At 49.6% G+C, this 4,696-nt stretch overlaps 1 long non-coding RNA gene and 1 other non-coding gene across 2 annotated transcripts in view; both read right to left on the bottom strand.

Annotated features, from left to right (window-relative positions):
• Window positions 1-766, bottom strand: part of LOC116084523 — a 4,747-nt gene extending 3,981 nt beyond the window's left edge. Inside the window, exon 1 of the long non-coding RNA XR_004116144.1 lies at window positions 573-766. This is a non-coding gene — a long non-coding RNA (uncharacterized LOC116084523). The remainder of the gene's footprint in view (window positions 1-572) is intronic.
• Window positions 767-3,696: 2,930 nt separating this feature from the next.
• On the bottom strand, window positions 3,697-3,803 carry LOC116085469. The gene has a single exon (XR_004116575.1). It is a non-coding gene; the product is annotated as a U6 spliceosomal RNA (small nuclear RNA).
• Between the last annotated feature and the right edge of the window lie 893 nt (window positions 3,804-4,696).

The following is a 4,696-nucleotide window of genomic DNA, read 5'->3' as shown; positions in this document are numbered from 1 at the left end:
TTTGAATGGAGGCCCAAAGTAGAAAGGATTTCCCACGATCAAAGGCAAAGGGGAGGGGGTGGGAAGCTAGCATTGGCTTAAAGACATCCAAAATTCTGGTGGTCACTCCTAGTCAAGACTTGGTTTAATCAAGATAGTAAGTCCCATACTGCTTGATATTTCGTACTGAAATGACTCGGCTCCAAAGGAGTCTGGGAGCTGCTTAACCGGAAGCAAGGTAGCAACATAACCATGGGGGGAGGGGTGTAGAGGTGAGGGGGACTGGCTTTACAAAGATGTGATACGTGGCTCTTTGGATTTCACCTTTGGAGTGTTCCGGTCATAGACAAAGAAGAGAAATTCAACCAAGCCAATAAAATCCCAACTTTCGGGACTTCCATGTTTGGAAAATGGTCACTTTCCTCTACTCCTTGTTCCTTCTGATCTCACCTTGTCTGTGTCTGAACGCTCCCCCACCCACCCCTCCACTCGGAAGTCCGGAAAGAACAGCTGCCGAGGCCGGGCGCAACTTAGGGTACCCCGGTTGGTGGAGGCAGCCCACGGGAGGCTGCAGAGACCCTCTTCAGGGCTACCTTCCTAAATCTGTTGATAAATCGTAGTTTCCTAGGGAAATCATCCTAGCTGTGCCCGCAGATCGGTGGGCTTAGGGTGAAGGTTGCAGACGGCGGTTCCTGGGCCACGCTTCTCTGCCTGGCGGAGATGAAGTTCCCTGGCCTAGCGGGGTGACTGACTCTTTCTCGTGGGGGCTCCCTCTGAGCTCCCTAAAGCCCAGAAGTAAAGAGCGCGAGGAGTAACTGCCACGCCCGCAGCCACCAAGCTCGGCCGGAGAAGGCGGGAGTGTGTGTGCCCTTGAGACACTTCAGACCCAGGGGAGTTTAGGTGTTAAATTAATTTCGGGGTTTGGGAAGCAAGTTGAGAAATAAACGTACAGCTTCGCACCGATCAGAGGTAGGCGAGCTGCATCAGTCTAGACAAATCTGAGAAAGCCGACTTGGAGGAGGCCGGAGACGACTGACTTTGCTGGGTTTGGGAATGTTAGGGTTGGAGGTGTGTGTGCGCTGCAGGAGGCTAGGGAGGGGACAGCTGCTCTCGGAAGCCTGGAGGAAGCGAGTCACTCAGCCTGCGCGGGTTCCTGTGGCTCCTCGGGCTAGGGTGCTCAGCTGGATTTGCCCTTGGGGACTTTCAAGGACAGCCAGGTGCTTAGTGAATACACGGAGCTCGGCCCTCTGCTAGGAGCGGGGTACTGACTCAAGCTTGAGAAAATTCATTGAGAAAACTCAGCCTTGTTCACCCCCTTACTCCCACTCCTCTGCACGTCGTTTCCCTACGTGCGTGGGCTGGGTTTGGTTTGGGATTCCGAGCGGCAGCCCGGAGGGTCAGAAGCAAGTTCTGGGATGGGGAAGCGTCTCCTTTCGGTGTCTTAAGTAGCGCCAGGTTCCCAAAACGCCCGGTTCTAGTTACCTGCAGTGCAGAGGCTTCACACAAGTGCCCGTCTCCATTTAATCAGAAGCCACCAGCCCGGCCAAAGCCACAACACAAGTTCGAACCTAACATCGCCCGTCGGTGTGCAACTCGCTATTGTTATTAAAACAAAGATATAACCCCAAACCCTATCTGTCAAGGTTAGGTGGTGCCTATAGAGTGCAGAGGTGTGTTTTAATCATGCAAAAGACATACACAAAGAAGCCAGGCAGGTAACCCGCGCATCCCATACAAATAGAAACAAACAGGATGGGAAAGTGCTTAACCGGTTGGCCCTTGACCTGTGCCTGGATTTTATTTTATTTTTTATTTTTATATTTGAAACCATCAGAAGGAACAGCTACCCTTCTTCCTTTGTACGTTCTTATCACAGCATCTGCATACTTAAATCTGCGACCCGAGCTCTAAGCACCTCTGCTTTTCTTTCCTAATCCTCCCTCACCCTGTCAGAGAAGGTTCCTCTGATAAACCTCATTCTCCCAGAAACACCATTTCCGCCCTTGGAATGGTGGGACATAAAAGACCGAAGACCATCTACTCCTCCAATGAGGAGAGCAAGACCCCTAACGAGAGCTACCCGGATATTTTAGGGGGATTGGTTGTGCAACTGCACAGATTATAGGATTTGTCTCAAACAGACTTCACATTACATGTGAAACTGTAGTACAACAATGTATTGAGACACATTGTGTGGAAATGCTTGGAGCGTCTCTTTCCAACTGCTTATAATAGCCATGTGACTTGAACTGGTGTTTGAAAAAATTGTTTTATACTCCATTCAAGCAGGATGTAGTATACATAATATATGATTTGGAAAAGGTAGTTTTTCCTATGGTAGCATTTGGAAGGAAACGGAAGCAAGAAACTTGTGTACCAAGGAAGAGTGGCTGGAGGGGAGGAAGTAGGTAATGCATTTGAAAGGCCCTCTACTATGCACCAGCCTTGCAACCAAAGGAGGTCCCTCCCAAATGCTAAAGAGAATCAGTCAGACTTCCCCTCCCGCCAGCACCACGTTTAAAAACCAACCTGCTGTTGATTTCATACAAACAATAAACAGATTCAAATAAAGGAGCCCTACCAGGTCCAATCCATTTATTTAGTCAAAGATGACTGTAGGTGCCCGGGCCGCCAGACCCGCGTCTGGGAAGGGTAACTTCAAAATCTGCTTTTCCTCCTAGAGGGAAAATCAAACAGCATGAGGTCCAGGACTATTATTCCTTAACTTCCTCCCCACTTCACCTCCACTTCTTAGCTGGAAACAGTATTTTGAAGAAAACAAATAAACAAGCCGAATAAAAAAAGAATCCCATAGCAAACATAATGGTAAAGTCTGAATTGACCTATGTTGTTCAGGAGGAAAAGAATGTTCCTGAATCAGATAGAATGCCCAGTCACCCTGTCCCTAGGGTCAGCCTTAGTTGTCCATTTTGCAAGCATGGGAAAGGGTCCTTCATGTAGAGAATTCCTTAGTGGATGTGATGTCCCTGGAGGCCATTTCCAGCCTGGAGACCTCCTTAAAAACAAGATGCCCATGTCCAGCAGCCATTTGGTCTCTGGTTACTTCCCTCACCTACCTTGGACTGCTCACGAAGGGACCAAGAAATACTTCTTGGGATATATTGCCTGCTGGCATTTGTGCCCACATTCTTAGATCAGGTTGGAGGGTAGGTCCTTAGAGACAACCAGTGAACATTCTCCTTCAGGTGCTCTCCCAGTCTCTCTGCCTCAGTTTCCAGAAGCCTTCGACTACAAGCAGATGATCAAAACTTGGAGTTATTAAAATGTTTCTAGAACCAATAGTTACCTTTTAGGATCATGGACCATTAATAACCATCTCCTTAACATTCAGATGTCTGTAAAATGTGTTGATAGAGGATTACTGGTGCCTAATGGGCATTATGTTATAACATGAACTCTGAAAAGTGAGGTTGGAGAATGGGTGTCTGACCACAGCTACTCCATTATCAGCTTACACCTAAATCTTTTTTTCTTTTTCTTTTTTCTTTCTTTCTTTCTTTTAACTTGTGGTGCTTTTAAGAAAAGTCATTGTTCCCAGCAAAGCCTGAGACATGTTCATCATTTAACCTCTGAGTACAGTTCTGGAAAGAAGAAGAGAAAAACCTTACTGTGGGGACAAGGTCACCTTCAGATGTAAGGAAGCAGGTTGTGGGCCACTTGTCCCTCCCTTCCCTGGTCTTTGGTTTGTTTATTTGTTTGTTTGTTTAACACTTCGTGAATTTGTGCATTATCCTTGAGCAGGGACCGCTCCAGTCTTCTCTGAATAGTTCCAATTTTAGCTTACGCGCTGCCAAAGCCAGCACTCTGGCCTTGATCTTAATGGAGCTCTGCCTGAAAGGCGTTGTTTCTAGAAGTTCGAGGCGCTTGCGGGTGGTGAGGTGGTGGGGAGGATATTGGGCAGGGAGGGGTTGCCGGACTAGACGCCGACATCCTTGGGCTAGCTTAAAGCCCAATCCCCAAATGACTGCTCACTCCCTCCAAGGGCTCTCCACGGGGAGGTGGGGGTGCCTTTTCGCACCGCTGACAGAGGTTCTACAGCTGGGGACTACTTGGCAACAGCACGGCGTTCCCTTTCTCCACTCCCACCTTTCACTCAAGAAGTAAGCGCTGGAAAAGGAGCAGAAAGCCATAGGATGTCTCCGGTTGCAAACTACACACTTGCATCGTCGGGGGGGGGGGGCATCCCCTTTCCGCAAGCCGCGGCCCTAATAGTGACCTGATCAGGGGAGGGAGACAATTACTCTAGTGGCTGAGAGACAGCTCTCTGGCCAATTGCATGGGACACTGAAATTTTGACTCAAGTAACCCGGAGGAAAAAAAAAAAGGCCTCGAAACTTCTCCGGCGATCTAAGCCCCGCTGGCTGCTGCACGTGATCGGGCCGCCGACTTCTCTGTGGGGCGGACGGTAGCGCCGACCTCGCGGAGCAGAAGTTCCGGACTCAGAGTCAGGAGATGCCACCCTTCGTGGGTGTGGAGCGCGGGAGCGCCAAGGATCGGAAAGATCAGAGGGCCTTGGCTAGGAGTGAGGCAACGATCTCCCCTTCATCCTGCCCACGTGGGCTCCTGGCCCTTCGCACATCACAGGACAACCTCAGGCTGGTGGCTGAGAAAGCCAGGCTTCTTCCCTTGGCTCCCTGCGGTGAGCGGATGCAGGAGCAGAGTTGGATTTGGCTTTTGTGCTCAGACCTGCGTTGGG

This window comes from Mastomys coucha, unplaced genomic scaffold, assembly GCF_008632895.1.
Source record: "Mastomys coucha isolate ucsf_1 unplaced genomic scaffold, UCSF_Mcou_1 pScaffold9, whole genome shotgun sequence".
In the NCBI taxonomy this organism is placed as follows: domain Eukaryota; kingdom Metazoa; phylum Chordata; class Mammalia; order Rodentia; family Muridae; genus Mastomys; species Mastomys coucha.
This window is presented reverse-complemented; position numbering and strand designations above follow the sequence as displayed.